The 17,860-nt window shown below is 39.4% G+C and overlaps 1 protein-coding gene and 1 long non-coding RNA gene across 2 annotated transcripts in view; one reads left to right on the forward strand and one right to left on the reverse strand.

Annotated features, from left to right (window-relative positions):
• The window catches only part of LOC139470730 (nucleolar complex protein 2 homolog), a 233,703-nt gene that overhangs the window by 21,195 nt on the left and 194,648 nt on the right, over window positions 1–17,860 (forward strand). The window lies entirely within an intron of this gene.
• LOC139470704 (uncharacterized) lies at window positions 3,956–5,459 on the reverse strand. Its single transcript, XR_011653780.1, has 2 exons — window positions 5,242–5,459; window positions 3,956–4,002 (listed from the first exon to the last, which is right to left on the reverse strand). It is a non-coding gene; the product is annotated as an uncharacterized lncRNA (long non-coding RNA).

The raw sequence follows: 17,860 nt of genomic DNA on the forward strand, positions 1-17,860 counted from the left end.
CAAGTGATCCCAGAGTGAAAATACCGGAGGTGTCAACCAGAATCAGAAGGTAAAATACGAGAGGTAATTAAAATTCCGATTGCTATGTTTTGTGCCTGACACTGACATTTTCAATTTAAGTATCTCACGGACCTCCTTATTTCACCACTTCCTCATTTCTCCATGTTAAATCGGGAACTTCTGAATGATTTATTTTCATGTACTTATGTTGATGTAAGCCAAGCCTGGAGGGCTCGTCTGTTCGGAATGTGACACTTCGAGCGTGACACTTCTGTCAAAATGTGCATGAAATGTTACAAGTTTTAAAAACAAATATATACAGGTTGTCAGGGATGGTATCTGTAGGTGACCGGCAAGTCGTTTGTTTCGCACTGTTCAACAATGACTTTTGTAGCATGAGTTTCAGCTGAACTGTGCTTGTTTCATGGTGGGTAGTTCATCGTGCGGTTGTCCATCCGTCGTTACCTTTGTCACCATCCCTGATACTACAAGGTATATAACGTTTAGGCTCATAGCAATAAAATGTGCCATGGCAGACATTTCGTAAATATCATTTTGGCCGCCATCTGCATGTTCCAGTGGGAAGTTAGGCCTACAGTATGTGGTATACCATTACATACAAGTTTTTGGTATATTTTGATCCACAAACTTGAGTTTCACGTACCCTAGAAAAGCATTTTTTTGTCACATTAAAGGTGTGGGTTCAATTCCTCACATGAGTACTGTCTCTGAAGCCCATTGCTCGTGTCTTCACTTCAGAAAAACACCTTCAGGGACTTCTGTCCATTTTTGGTCGCTTGTCATATTCCGACTTTTGCACTAAGCATCAAATTCTTATTTCTTTGTTGTTTTGACGTTACATTTTACAATAAAAATTAAAACTGAACTTCCACATCATACTGTCTGTGAGTATATATATATACCAAACAGTAACTCCATCAGGACATCAGATGGTCGACGCCTAACAAGGGCTGGGACGAGTCCAAATTTACTACCCAGGTACCCGACCCTACACGGGTACCCACTGTAGGTCTCAAGAGTTGGGAACAAGATGCCTGATTGAGACTGTGTTACCACAGCGCTGGCTGAAGCTATCTAGATACATGTATCAAACTCTCAGATCATGCATACCCTTAAGTTGACTGAAGCTTTATCTTTACTCAAACATTTACAAGTCAAAAGAAACGTGTGCAACTTCAGAAAGAAATGCGAACATTAGCGACTAGTAGTGAGCGTTAGTGAATTTTTGTAATTAAACAATACATCACGTGACTAACCACAAGTCTGGGTCGTACTGTGGGTACCCGCGTCCTACTCAGTAACCACCTGTCTTGAGTACTCGAGTACCCGAGTATCCCGAGTATCCCGTCCCAGCCTTACACGTAACCCAATTAAGAAGTTATAATTTCGTATTTGATGTTCACTGGTCTGTGACTTCAGCCCTTTTTTTACCTCTGTAAATAAACATCCATGAGAAACTATTATTCAAGCATTTCAAGTCAGACCAAACAGTCATACTACATCGGCAAGACCTGTGACATTTAATCAGATTTTCGGAAATAAAAACATATGCCATTACGTCAGGCAGCTCTTGGCAAGAAGACAAATATGTCAGACAGACCATAAATTCTGCTTGACATTTCCCCGACCAGCTTGGACCAGGAGTAGCTTACACAGGTTGAGGAATGTAGTCCTTTAATGAAATCTCGGTCTCAAGGTCGTTTTTGTTTATACTCTAATGACCTTCAGTTTGCACAAGGCTTTGTGTTACATAGGTGTTTGATAACAGGTATTGGTTCACAAGGTGCTGAGATTGTTTTGTTAAGCTCGCCCTAAATTATATATTATGTCAATAATAATCTCATTTAGATTTGTAGATTTGTAATGTGTATGCATGATATTGTTCATGTTGTTTTCATATGGCTTTCCTCCATTTTGGAAGTTATTGTTTTGCAATTTGTTTCTTAACATTTGATATAACGTTATATTATTATATATTCCATAATTAAACGGGTTTGTTCGTTGGTGTTTGCTTTTGGGAAATTTTTTTCTCAAATAATCCTTTTTTAATGTATCTGTGGACATCTGTTTTCTTTAACTTCTTTTGAGTAGTATTATACAGTGCTTTTTCATTACAAATTTTCTTAAGAACAAGTCCTGTTACAAAGCCACCATCTTATGATAAATGTTAAGACATCAATTTCCTGTTCATTTTGAAACAATCTGTCTTTAAGAGGGCGGTCGGGTAGCCTAGTGGTTAAAGCGTTCACTCGTCACGCCGAAGACCCGGGTTCTATTCCTGACATGGGTACAATGTGTGAAGCCCGTTTGTGGTGTCCCCCACAGTGATATTGCTGGAATATTGCTAAAAATGGCGTAAAACCTCACTTGCTTACTATGTCTCTAGGTAATAGGGTGCCAATCTGGGGGGTTAAGAAATATTGTCATTATTTACAAAGGCCATGAGATTTTGCAATGGATGAAAGGATCTATACAGTAGGGCATCAGGGTGGTATCAAGTGGGGTAATGTTCGTAATCCCCGATGATGGGGCAATAATCAGTATAATGACACAACAGTGAGCTCTATTGTACGGACTGTAGCTCAGATCTTGTACCTGTAATAGGTGGCTTTGTGGGGCTTTGACTCACTGAACTGTGTCCAATTTATTAAGTTGTTTCCAAATACCTTGTAAAAGGTACAATGAAAAAATACCTCGTTAACTTATCCTTGGTTGGGTTGCAATGAGTTCACTGACTGTGATGAAAAGAACTAGAATCTTGATATCTCATCTGTTGTTTCATGTGATGGATCATGGGATACCATCTCTCGCTTCTGATTGGCTGAAATAGGGGCACACGGTCATTGCACTATTGTTACCGTGGTTACTGGGTGCCACTGACCTGTTCCGGTCTGGAGAACAAGTCCCGTGAGGAGGAAGTCCTATCTCTTGTATGTAATTTTGACATAAGTGCTGGTTTAAAAGTCAGAAGACGCGGAACAATTCATTGACATAAAAATTAAATGTGGCGGAAAATTGTTAACAAGCAGACTTGAGCAACTGACAAAGTTTGACAAGTAAGGTGTCTAATAACAACAACCCAACACACCTAGTTCCCCCTTTTTCCCACCCTCCCCAACACACAGACGCACATGCAGACACCAGACCACACCACACCACACCACACCACACCACAACACAACACAACACAACACAACACAACACAACACAACACACCCAATACACACCACTACCCACCACACCACACCACACCACACCACACCACACCACACCACACCACTACACACCACTACACACCACACCACACCACACCACACCACACCCAATACACACCACTACACACCACTACACTACACACCACACCACACCACACCACACCACACCACACCACACCCAATACACACCAATACACACCACTACACACCACTACACTACACACCACACCACTACACACCACACCACACCACACCACACCCAATACACACCACTACACACCACTACACACCACTACACACCACACCACACCCAATACACACCACTACACACCACACCATCACACCACATCACACCACATCACACCCAACACACACACACACACACAACACACCCAACACACACACACACACATATCACACACACACACATTTACACATTGTTCTCACTGTGTTTTCTGTCCCAAATGTTGATACAATATATGCTCAACTTTTGGCCTCAACCAAAAAAATCACACCTGAAAATTCTGTTCCACTGCTGTTGTTAATGTTTTTTACTTGTCTCCAAAATGTTACTCCTGTGAACATAATGAACAAGAGAAAAGTGCTGTACATTGAGTTACATCACAACGTCCACTATATCTGCCATTAAAGCTCGAGTAGACTCCAGTAGTTTTTATTTGTACATAGAGTATGAACAACAGTCGTGTACTATGGTTTACTTACTTGGATGAATAAACCAGGCTGGTCTCCAGTCTTTGCCGACGGGCTGTAAAAGTGAAAATAATTGATGTGGGTATTTTTGTATTATTCTCGTAAATGTCAGCGCGATCAGACTTGTAAGATATAGCATTGTGGCACGTTGCCATGGTAATGGTGTTCAGATGACGTAAGGGGTTGCCTAATTTAGTCTCATCACCGCTGTCACCACGAGGAGCTGTAGTCTGCAAGACAAGTCCACAGAGATTCGCCTAAATAGATTGACTCCTTTGCTGTTTGTTGAAGTTTAAATTTTCCAGTAATGAAAATGCATAACCGATTAGGGAAAGTGCATTTCGCTAGATTTAGGGACTTTGTAAAGATAACTTTTCAACAAGAACCTTGTTTCCTCTAAACTTCAGATTGATTTAAATACATGTATTCAGTGAGTCTCTATTCATTATGTTCGCGGTAGGATAAAGCTGTGGAAAAGGATGTGAAGTTTTCAATAAGGCTCATTTAGAATTTTTCAGGACTCTTAGAGCCCCAAGCAGTCTGAAAAATTGGCCAGTACATCTTCCTTGTTGCATAAGCTTACCAAACTTGGGATTGCGGGGATGAACGCTCAACTGGCGATGTGAAGTTGTGTTTCCAAATGTGCCTCTATGAATCACATTTTTCTATGCAAACTATCTGAATCTTTTCCTTAACACTGGATGCGTGTTACCTGTTGCTCACTCACTCACTCACTCACTCACTCACTCACTCATTCACTCACACAGTGTTTTGCTTGATTACATCCAATCACATTGACTGTCTGTCACCAAGTCTTTGGCAATTATATTTCCTCATCAATAAGTTTAATTACCCAAATGCAAAAGTAAAAATTCCTCAGCAAAGATGATCTCCTGTCAAGTGCTTTTTTCAGCAATTGGGCGGTCAGTTAGCCCAGTGGTTAAAGCATTCGCTTGTCACGCCGAAGACCTGGGTTTGATTCCCAACATGGGTACAATGTGTGAAGCCCATTTCTGGTTTCCCCCGCCGTGATATTGCTGGAATATTGCTAAAAGCGGCGTAAAACCATACTCGCTCACTCTTTGGGCAATTATTGACACAAGGATTAATTAGGGAGTGGTTTATACAAAGACAATTAATACTTTGTATTTTACATGGTTCTAATAATACCACTTATTTAAATTCTGAGATGCTGTGACAGCTTTTTCAATAAAAGTCCAGACTTTTAGAATTTGTTTGTTGATGGTTAATTAAACACTCAGCAGGAAACTAAGACAGAAAGATTTAAAATGGCCTCAAAGGAAGAGAGGGCATAGTGTTCACAGACTGGCCAGGACACGGTAGTAAATCCATCTACAAGTCACACATTCCGTCACGTCATGACCTGCCGTCGTCATACACGGAAAAGTTTCATTCCATATTCTAACCTACAAACACCAATCGCATTTCAGCAGACATGTACGCTTTGACTTCATCTTCTGTTTTACCCAAACAGCGTCTGCTTACTGACCGACTTTCTCAACCGTCAAACCCCAACATAGCACGCCCAAAGAAGATATGAGAACAGTACGCCATCTCTGCAAATATTTGCTGGTCAGATATCCAGGGACCTTTCTGACCAACCCTTGACCGAGATGCAGCCTCGATTTGAGGCACGAGGTTTTGCGTCCAAGTGGGTGTAGGTAAACATGCCCGTCTGCTCCACATGCATGCGTGGGTCCTTCTGGGGGCAGACGGCTCGATCGAAACCCATCTGCTAGATATTGAGCCATTGTTGTATATTTACACGCCTTACTTTCCGTGCTGAACACTTACGAACAGCTTGATGTGTGTTTATCTTGTATATGTGGATATGGATTTCTAAATGTATGCGTTGGAGAAAAACAAAAAGTTAATTGCGTAGGAAGCTCTTTTCGGCTGTCTCTCTGATGCAATCACCGTGGGAGTATTTGGAAGAAAGTCGGGCAGCGCGTGGCTGATTATTGGGAGCTTTGATGAAAAGATCTGGATCAATGCAAGATTTTCGTGTATTGGTGATGACGTCTGTCACCGTCTTTCCTGTACTTCAAGGACAATGTTTTGTCCTTACAATCATATTATTGTTATATTTAGACCCTGGATGATTGCTACCACTATTTTGGGATAGGCCCTGATACATAAGACCCGCGGAAGCAATGCAATCATTTATTTGCCGCCTTCCATGCCAAATCTTGTTTCCTCTTTTTTGGTAAATTTGTACTGATATTGTTTCTATCGATAAATTTTATTTTATATTTTTTTATATCATCTTTATAAAATACAAATAATAAAAAATAAATCTGCTCTTGATTAAACTTGAGCTGGATAATTTTATATTTCTTTCATTTTATATTATTTTGTGTTTATTTGATCATTTGCAATGTGAAAAACAAGAAAGTAACGTGTTCAATATCCATCAATATAAGCATTCTTTTAGAGTGTAGGTGGAAAAACTACATGAGATAATTTCATTTGCATCTGAAAAATCAACTTGAGTGTTTGTAAACAAAACCATGTGGAAATGGTACGACGCAATATCCAGTTATCGATTCGGAATCAATGACATCGTGGCCGAAGCTGCTTGAGCTGGTTTAAACATCTTTACTGGTTAGCTTGCCACGTCACACAAGTGTTCTTGTTTTGTTTCGACGAGGTTTAAATCGCTTTTTCCATATCATAAATTACACCAGTGCAAGTGCAATCTAGTTTCACCTGTATTGGCAGGATGCCAGTGTTTAAGTTTGTCCTTCAAACCTTCTTCGCTCTTCATTTGTGCCGAAATTACCTAACTCGGCTAGACAGGAATATCAGTCATGCTTAGTGCTTTCTCTTCGAGAAGGCTGATTTGTGTTGGCTGTAGACAAGCTGGTGTGTTCCTGGGGAGATGGTTGGGGTGTAGATCTATCTTGAAAACCAAAGCAGCTTTGTGTACTCAGGGCCCGCTAGGCAGTCAATACTGAGATTTATTTGGAAGGGTGGGGGAACATGAGGAATGCCAAGTTTATGCTGACAAATTTGACTTTGGTATTTAATAAATGACATAAAAACCTGAAAATTTATTAAATGTGTTGAATAAAGAAAATAAAAAAAGAACCTGAAAAGTATATAAGCATATGAAAGGTATGAAATCAGGTATTGAATACAGTAAAACAGTAAAAATAAAAGCATATGAAAGGCATGAAATCAGGTATTGAATACAGTAAATATAAAAGCATATGAAAGGTATGAAATCCGGTATTGAATTAAGTAAAGTCAAAGCATATGAAAGGTATGAAATCCGGTATTGAATTAAGTAAAGTCAAAGCATGTGAAATGTTTGAAATCTGTTATTGAATTAAGTAAAGTCAAAGCATATGAAAGGTATGAAATCCGGTATTGAATTAAGTAAAGTCAAAGCATATGAAAGGTATGAAATCCGGTATTGAATTAAGTAAAGTCAAAAAGAAATAGGGGGCTCTTATTAGAATATAATTTGGGTGAAAGAGTTGAAAGATCATAAATTTTGTGGTTTATGCTGATTGCCTGAAATGATACAAAAGAAATGTCAGTGCGTATTATATACACGACAGATATATTTTTCCAGAATTTAATTGCCATTAATTAAGGGTGCATATAACACACAAGGGTGTATTATACAGGAATAAATAAGTCTTGTGTACATTGATCAAGCAGAAGGGTGCTAATTGGGATTGTTCACTAGCCAGTATATAAGCAAATATCGCCGTGGGCGCTTTTTAGAGCAGGGCGCTTATCACATCAAATATGGTAAGTGGGATTGTTTGGTTGTTTAAATTCTGAAATTTGGTTGTGTAATATCCAACATAACTACTATATATATTGATAGAAATACCTTTGTTACTCCAATATTGCATTCAGGAGAAAATCTGACTGGATTATAATGGCTATTCCAACCTCTCTGAAATGTCAATGCCAATATTAAATAAACAAAACTTTGATACTTTATTAATAGGAATTGAGCAGCATTTTTTAGCTTAGTTTGTAAAGGTTGATGTTTGTGTTGTGTGCCAGACAGTGGCAGACATTGGATGTGCTTTGGATGAACAAGGATGGAAATATCCTCAGTGCCGATGATGATAGGTTGGATGAAAATGTCAAAAGTCGTTCGTCTTCTGAAGTGAGGAGAACCTAGACCTGATCATTGATTAAGGGAGACACATGAATCAGCATTCAGATGTCACTCTTTGTTTCACAAATCACTGGGCAATATGGACAATTTGGTGATGATGATGATGATGATGATGATGATGATGATGATGATGATGCAATTTGAGATGATGATGAAAGTAATGAGATTTGAGATGATGATGATGATGATGATGAAAATGATGAGATTTGAGATGATGATGATGAAAATGATGAGATTTGAGATGATGATGATGAAAATGATGAGATTTGAGATGATGATGAAAACCATGAGATTTGAGATGATGATGATGATGGTGATGCAATTTCAGATGATGAAAATGATGTGATTTGAGATGATAATGAAAGTAATGAGATTTGAGATGATGATGAAAATAATGAGATTTGAGATGATGATGATGATGATGCGATTTGATATGATGAAAACAAGGAGAATTAAGATGATGATGATGATGATGAAAATGATGAGATTTGAGATGATGACTAGGGTGGTGGTGATGATGATGATGATGATGATGATGATGATGATGATGAAAATGATGAGATTTGAGCTGATCATGATTATGCCAATTATGGTGAATGGGGGTTCACTCTTACTCTCTCTGTCACTCACTCACTCTCTCAAGCACAAACACCACACCACACCACACCACACCACACCACACCACACCAAAGGGTTTGGACTTAATTAATTAATTCAGTCAGCTTGTTATTTATTCTGTAAGTCCACCTCCCTGACAACCAATCAGGTCACTGGCACGCATTCCACACTGGCATGTGTATCTTCATATTTGTGAAGGAAAATGTACATACGACATCATGATGTGAAAGAGTGTAACAGCGTTTTTTATCTGTCTGAAGCAAAGATCTATAAGCCTACCTCTATTTGAAATGAAATGTTTCATTGTTCGGTAATTGTAATTAATTTCCATGGTGTCAAGACTTCTGTGCGTGTTGTCAAGAAAGACGCAGTTTGTTTTATCAAGGATGCCTACATAACCTTTCCAGATGCTTTTAGCCTGCAGTGTTTTCAAGCCTTGTTGAGCTTTATCTGATAAGAACTGAGTTAGACTGATAGATGACATTTTGAAAGCCTTGATGGTATTTTTAGCCTTCCCTTAATTAGAATTTTTAATATCCGTTTCATCTGGTGTTTTAAATTCAGTGTGTCAGATGTTTGATAAACGATGCTTACGGCCATGTGTGTTTTACTGTTAGTTTTCATATAGAGTTTGACAGACCTGATTTGACCCGGAGGTCTTCGTTGATGTCGAGTTGATATCAAGTTTGAACATGATTCTTATGTTAAATTCATGTTGGAGTTCTGTACAGACTATGACTGCCTCCGTGGTCTAGTGGTAGAGCGTCCGCCCAGAGAGCGGAAGGTCCTGGGTTCGATCCCTGGCCGCGTCATACCAAAAGACGTTAAAAGATGGTACTTGTTGTTACCCTGTCGGGTGCTCGACATTAAGGGTCGAAAACAAGGACTGGTCGGCTCGGAGTCAGTATACTGTGTCTGAGTAGGGTATTAATGTTAAACTGCAGCATGGTATCTCAGTGAGCTAGCACTGTAAATTGGCATCAGTCCGGACTAGTACAAGCAGCCATACAAACACACACACATACATGCACGTCGCTATATAAGTGCAATAATCTTGGACGCGACGTTAAACCCCATTTCACCTCACCTCACCTCACCTCACCTCACCTCACCTCACCTCACCTCACCTCACCTCACCTCACCTCTACAGACTAGGACCAGTAAATTAAGTTTTTTAACTGTATTTAGTGAGTTGTGATATAGAGAAGCTCACCCAAGTGTGTTTTGATATCAAATATATCAACCCAAGTTTTTTGTGTTTTTTTTTGGTTTTTTTATTCAGTCATATACACAGGATACAGATACAGTAAAAAAACAGTACAGATTCATGTATAAAGGTAGTTCGCAAAAGGATGTGGTACAGAGGAGGCCTAAGGCATAATCCACAGCATAGTACATATACACAGGCCTATTTATGTATACAATTGAGAAGATGCAGTATTTATGGTGCATCAAATTATATTGCAAGCATCAAGTGAATAAGTTATTTTGCAGTTTGAGTAAACAAAGCCCATTTCCTAGCAAAAGCAGAGAAGTAGTTATTTCTACATGCAATATGATATTCATCGTCATAGATACTTCTTATTGTGTTCTTAAAAGCAACAAAGTCAACATTTTCATTCTTAATACACTGGACAAAGATAAATCTTTTCGATATCAACACAAGCTGATAAAAGTGGCAAAACTCCAAGGCTTTTTCACATATGTCAATGAGTGTTGATATATTTAATATCAAAAGACACAAGGGTGAGATTTTATTTATCATCCAACATCAGTCTTCCAACTTTTTCAGTTTGTAGACAGTAATAAACAGTGTCTTAAGTTTAGAAAGTACTTCTAACAGCTTCAGTAGCAGAGCCATTAGTGATGTCATTTGATTGTGACATTGAAACCAATGACGTCTCAATGGTCTGCAAAGCATTGTGAAGCAAAAGCATTGTGATCCAGAACTGGCTCCAACAGGAGTTAGTGCAAGGGTGAGATCAAGCGATATTCTAAGTTGTCTCAGACATTAACCACTTTGGTGAAACCCATGAGCATGGGTATGGTGCTGACAAACCTAGAAACATAATTGGGGCGAACCGGGATCCAAACCCACAATCATAGGTTTCTTGCGTGCCCAAGGGACGTAACTCTGCACAGCGAATCGTGGCCCCTTAGACGTCTGGGCATGTCATCATATCCCAATTGCGTGGATCGATGCTCATGTTTTCAATAACTGGATGGTCTAGTCTAGACTTGCTTATTTACTGACCGCTGTCTTATAGCTGGAATGTTGCTGAGTGCGGGGTTAAACAACAAACAGACAATAACAATAAGACTGATCCTATATGTAGTACAGGATGTCAAAGGTTAATGCTACAAAACAAAATGAGTGAAACTGCATGAATAATCAGATCACATCCTCGGTAACTTTGCCTTAATATGATAATATTATCACGTTCTGTAACAATTTTGTTCCCTTCCTCTTTCTCATTCGCTTTCTCTTCCTCTCCCTCCCTGTTTACCTTTGACCCCATCCCCCACCCCACAGCTCTGCCCCTCCCTCCCCTCTATGGGGACAATAAATGATTGCAGAGCCAACATGTATACATGTATACAGGCACATGCAATCAAACATGGAGCCCGGATTTTAACCTTGTCATTGAAGAAACAGCAAATTATTGGTGCCCCTTGCTGATATATTGCCTGAATAATGCCCCTTGCTGAAACATTGCCCGAATAATGCCCCTTGCTGAAACATTACCCGAATAATGCCTCTTGCTGGAACATTGCCCGAATAATGCCCCTTGCTGATATATTGCTGGAAAAATGCCCCTTGCTGAAATATTGCTGGAATAATGGCCCTTGCTGAAACATTGCCAGAATAATTATCCTTGCTGAAATATTGCCAGAATAATGCCCCTTGCTGAAATATTGCTGGAATAATGGCCCTTGCTGAAACATTGCCAGAATAATGCCCCTTGCTGAAATATTGCTGGAATAATGCCCCTTGCTGATACATTGCTAGAATAATGCTAGTCGTAAGAGGCGACTAACGGGATCGGGTGGTCAGGCTCGCTGACTTGGTTGATGCATGTCATCGTATCCCAATTGGGTAGATGTCAATCACTGGATTGTCTGGTCCAGACTCGATTATTTACAGACCATCATCATACACCTGGAATATCAAAAATAAGCTACAAATTACAAACAACAAAAGTTCAGAAAATGTACGTCAAATTACTCAACCCGTATACAGGGGAGATAAGCTGATTTGTCTCACTGTGCCAGTAGGTGGCGGGATTATCCCTGTATGTGTAATAGCATTAAGGGATTTCTCATTTCGCTTGGCAAATTCGTCATATGATCCCTTGATCAAGGCAAAGTGGTATTAATGTGGTATAGGTCAAGGAAATGTACGTATTTCACAATTATAGATTAACAATGGAATACTTCTTTAGATTCTTCTGGTATGTCTTTGAAGTGTGTCAAATCTCAGATTATTCCATGGAATGGAGGGGAAATATGGTGAGGTGGTAGACAGTCCATATATGGCCTTATACCTTATATGGCAACATTGATGGCCCAATTTTCTCAGAGCGCCTTTTTGATAGCTGTAATAATATTAATATATACTATATAAGCTGCAAGGAAAGATATGTTTGCATCTTTACATTATCTTAGCAATTATGGTAAGCTGAGTCACATCTTCAACAAGAAATATATTTATCGTAAATTTAGAATTTCATGTTGTAATTTTGATGTAAATTTGAAATAATAGCAAGGTGAGTTCGATTTTACGCCGCTTTTAGCAAAATTTCAGCAATATCACGGCGGGGAACACCAGAAATGGGCTTCACATATTGTACCTGTGTTGCGTATCGAACCTGGGTCTTTGGTGTGACAAGCGTACGCTTCAACCAATATTATCTCAAAGTTAACTGACCGAGACGAAAACTTCCCACCTGGGGCAGTCGGGAAGACAGGTCTTTCCAATGCTGCTTTCACATATCAGTGCGACCGCCTCGGTGGTCTTTTGGTAGAGCGTCTGCCCGGAGAGAGGAAGGTCCGGGTTTCGATCCCCGGCTGCGTCATACCAAAAGACGTTAAAAGATGGTACTTGTTTTTACCCTGTCTGGCGCTCGGCATGAAGGGGCTAAAACAAGGACTGGTCGGTTCGGAGTCAGTATACTGTGTCTGAGTAGGGTATTCATGTTAAAACTGCGGCAAGGTATCTCGGTGTGCTAGCACTATGAATCGGCATCAGTCTGGACTAGTACAAGCAGCCACACACACACACACACACACACACACACACGGGTATGCACATCGCTATATAAGTGCAATAATCTTGGACGCAACGTTAAACCAAATTTCACCTCACCTCACCTCACCTCACCTCACTTCACCTCATCTCACATGTCAGTGCAGTTGCTCCAGCTATATAGTATAACTATCCAAAACAGATTAAAATAAAAAAATAAGTGTTTCAAAAGGCCCACAACAGTTTGTTATTTAATCCTGTTCAGAAACATGAAATACTAAATTGAATAAAATACACGTCGGTCCATTTGTAGGGCAGAGCAAGGGCAAGTATGTGAGATAGATTTCTTAAAGTACAAGGTAGTTGTTATCTGGAGACTGCAGTGACTGTAGCTAGTCTGTGGGATATACCTATGTATATAGCTGACGGGTAGAAGCCAGGTCACGCGGGGTCACTAACACATAAGGGGCGTGTGCCCTCTGAGTAAATTTCCACCATGCATAGCATTATTGGCATCAGAGATTGTCTATGGAGAAACCGTATTTAACAAATTTAAAGAGCTGGGGCCCAGTCCCTCAATGCGATCATAGCGATACGACAGTCATAAGTCAATGATAAAATGGGAGTTACAATGACTTCAGCGCGACGATAGCTTGTGGAAAGGATTTTTTAAGTCATTTTTTGTGCCCACTCCACTTATATAGAAGGAGTATTAAGACACTGTCAAGTACAAAGTCATCTTTGGACCAGTTCTTCTCTATCTGAATCACAGATACAGAATCATCAAATTGTTCCTATACATTGGAACGGGTGGTCAATCCCAATTGCGCGGATCGATGCTCATGATGTTAATCACTGGTCCAAACTTGATTATATACAGACGGCCATCATATAGCTGGAATATTGCTGAGTGCGGCATTAAACTACTTGTACTTCTACTAATAATACTAATTGACCACAGTCAATAATAATAATGAATTAAGAGCAGGATACTAAGTTCGTTCACTATGGTATGTATATATGATATATCGCTCAAATGAAACTGGGACACTTGGAAGTGTAATCTGTTTATTCAATAGCTGGGAATATTGGTTTAGTCAGACAAACCACATGGTGTGAAAGACGATTATAGTCATGTCACCCTGACATGCTGCAAGGTTAGAATAACCTTTTGATATTTGATTTTTGTGAAAACAATTCTTTGATCGGTTGTATTTGATGAGTTGGCACAATAAACTGAAGTTTGACCTGAGAATTAAATGATACTGTTTTAAAAGAACAGGTTTTTAAATTTTTTTATGAATTGATTCTTTTGACTGGGGAAAATTGTACATTGCTTATTGACTTTGCAACCATGTGTGATGACTGCAGTTTTAGAACCCAACAAGTCGGCAACGGCCAGCGTTTGATTAAAGTTGACACATGATGTCAATCACTGGATTGTCTGGTCTAACAAACAAACAGGTCCAGACTCAAATGTTTCCAGGCTGCTTTGGAATAGCTGGAATATTGCTGACTGTGGTGTAAACTTCTCACTCACTCACTCACTCACTCACTCACTCACTCACTCACTCACTCCAAGATTATGATCGTCTCAGTCTCGTTTTGGTCCCCCCCAAAAAGCTGACACGTCATATCACTCACTCACTCACTCACTCACTCACTCACTCACTCACTCACTCACTCTCACCCATTTGGGGAATTAAACTCAGGCTTTATCAACTTGGCCACATGACCCCCCTCCCACACACACTGATGATGATGCTGTTTATCCATCCTTCAGAAACAGCTGTCATGATATATCCTGCGTTGACACAGAATCCATAACCTACGGTGTATGAATTTCATTATTTGCATCCCTGCTGTGATAGTGTTGGATTATTGCTGGGATATTGCTGGAATATTGCAGGAATGTTGCTGAAATATTGCTGAAATACTACTAAAATATGACTGGAATATTGCTGGAACATTGCTGGGATATTGCTGAAATATTGCTGGAATATTGCTGGAATAATGCTGGATATTGCTGGAACATTGCTGGAATATTGCTGGATATTGCTGGAATATTGCTGGAATATTGCTGGATATTGCTGGAATATTGCTGGAATATTGCTGGAACATAGCTGAAACATAGCTGGAATATTGCTGCAACATTGCTTAAAGCAACATATAACTCACTAACCATAAAACAGATTTTCAAAAAAAAAATATATGAAAATTTTGTGTCTTTATTCTTTTAAAAGTCTGGGAGTACAGGTGGCCCAGTCGTCTAAGGCGCCCCGATTCGCTGTGCAGAGTTGCGTCCCTTGGGAACGCCAGAAACCTATGATTGTGGGATCGAATCCCGGTTCGCCCCGATTATGTTTCTAGGTTTGTCAGCACCATACCCGTGCTCGTGGGTTTCACCGAAGTGGTAAACATCTGAGACCTGCATCACTTCGGGCTTTCCTCCCACATTAAGCTGACACGCCGTGATACAACTGGAATAGTGTTAAAAGCGGCGTTTAACCAAACTCACTCACTCACTCTTTTAAAAGCCACTAAAACTGAAACACAGATGTTTTGTCCTTCTTATTGAGGTTGTTTAAACACGTCCTGGAGAGTCTACACAATATTTAGTCTGTCAGAGGACAATATGCAGACTGTACATGCGTGTGTTGGAAGATCGGGCTGAGTGTTTGTATAGAATATATTTTGAAGATGCGTGACACTAGAATCCTTGATGAGACGAAGATAGTCTGAGGAGTGTTTACTCGGGGTGGGGATCAGTTTGTTTGACTGATATTACTGCACAGCCTGATCAGAGAAGCCAGAATAAACCCAGACCATGAAGAGCATTGACTACTGTCCTATCACTCTGACACTCTGTGTCCAATGCCCCCTGAAGATCTGGGTTAGAATAAGTCTTCAGCTACCTATGCAGCGGACTAACGGGATTGGCAGGTCATTCTTGGTTGATGCATGTCATTGTATCCCAATTGCTTAGATTGATGCACATGATGTCCATCACTGGATTGTCTGGTCAAGACGTATGTATTTCCAGACTGCCGTCATATAGCTGGAATATTGCTGAGTATGGCCTGAAACAACAAACAAACAAACAAAGTCAGGGATTATGATGTAGCACAGTAGTTAAAGCGTTTTCTTGTCATGCCTAAGACCTGGGTTCAGTTCTCCAATACAGGGGTAGGCTAGTGGTTAAAGTGTTAACTCATTATGCAAAAAGATTGGACGAGAGTTGTGTAAGGAATAATCAGATCGAAATATTGCTGACTTCAGCATTAAACAACAAATGCAAAAACACTGAAGATCATGGTAGATCTGACAATATATATTTGATTATGTCCGATAATGTGGGATTCAAAAGGATGTGTTATCTTTAGAATATTGAATTATTTTATAATTATTTTTTTGTGTTCTTCAAAATCATAATAAAACATTTAAACTATTCATTAACTTCAAACAATATTCATCATCTGTTGAGTGAAAGGATAAACAAAATTATTTTGCCATGAGGACTTTTTAAAATACATTGTTAGCTTTCCATCATAATTTGTATGTTAAGTTTTCAATTATTTACCAAATCAACAGAGATGTGAGGACAGGTGTCCTGGAAACAAAGGACAAGACAGCATGTGTGGAAACATTTAAACAATTCCGCCCGAGGACATGTGTCCTAGAATGGCATAATTTCAAAGCGGTACCCCATCCTTCCTGGCTACGTGCCAGCCATTGGAAGCAGGCTGTTTTTGTGTAGAGTTTATTTTGGAGGCATTCTTGTGTGAACACTCACCTCAATCCTCGTGTTCCTCATACCAGAAATTACGCTGGAGAGGATTCAGCAGCAGCCTCCTCATCACCTATATGGGCTTGGTACTATCTGACTCTCCAGACTGGTTCCTTCTGGCGAATGTTTTGGTTTTGGTTACCGCCACATCAAAACAGATTCTTGTTTGACTGATAAACCTTTGTGACTTTTTTCAAAGTGAAAATATTTAATCTAAACATTCTGTATTTTGTTGAAGCCATCCTTTGTTTGAAATTATTTGTTTTTAATTATTTGAGTTTACAAGTTTTTGTCTTGATAGGAGTTAGCTTGAAATTAATAAGGTTAATTTCAAATAAGCCTGTGCAACATTTTATTCAGTTTTTTTACCCAGAATATGAATAGGCAAAAAATAAAATAGCTCTGTTTAGTGCTCTTCTCTGCTCTGATGTTGCAGTCTCTCGAGGGGTTGAAACGTTACTGCTTCTGTAGGTTGGGTTTGTTTATGTGGGAATATTGTGTTTTGTTGTATTTTGGTTTTCGTCATGGTAACATGGCATCCTAAGAGGAAGTTCTATTAATAGTTTTTGTGGTTTGTGATGAATTTGATGCTTGGGTATAACAGGGATCTTTGTCTTCTATATATGGACTTGTTAGCTCACCTGATCACTGAAAAAATTGTCATGATGATGATAAATATCTGGTGCATTAAGTTCTTGTGGACAGTTGTGAAGTAAATAGGTAGTTTGCTTCTAATTTACATACAAGGTGTGTTTGGAAAATACTGTATGTTTCTGATGTTTAATCAAACTCATTGAAAGATATTAACGGTGTCATTTCAACCGATATTGTTATATACTTTTGTCAATGTGTGTCGAGGGGGCTGGGAATTGAGTTCGGGTGCAAACTGCACAAAGTGCCCTCTTGTGGAAGATTGAAACGCGTATCGTGTGTACCCCGTCAATCCTCTCCGCTTACCCTCAAGTTTAAAAATAGTTTCATAATCCATTGAAAGTTTAGATATTGTTTTTAAATACAGGTTAAAAAAAAGAAAAAGAACATTGTCAAATGTCCCATATTTTCTGCAGGTGCTGTCATATAACTGTCATGGCTACTTT

This window comes from Haliotis cracherodii, unplaced genomic scaffold (genome assembly GCF_022045235.1).
Source record: "Haliotis cracherodii isolate W230 unplaced genomic scaffold, xgHalCrac1.p SCAF_21, whole genome shotgun sequence".
NCBI lineage: Eukaryota > Metazoa > Mollusca > Gastropoda > Lepetellida > Haliotidae > Haliotis > Haliotis cracherodii.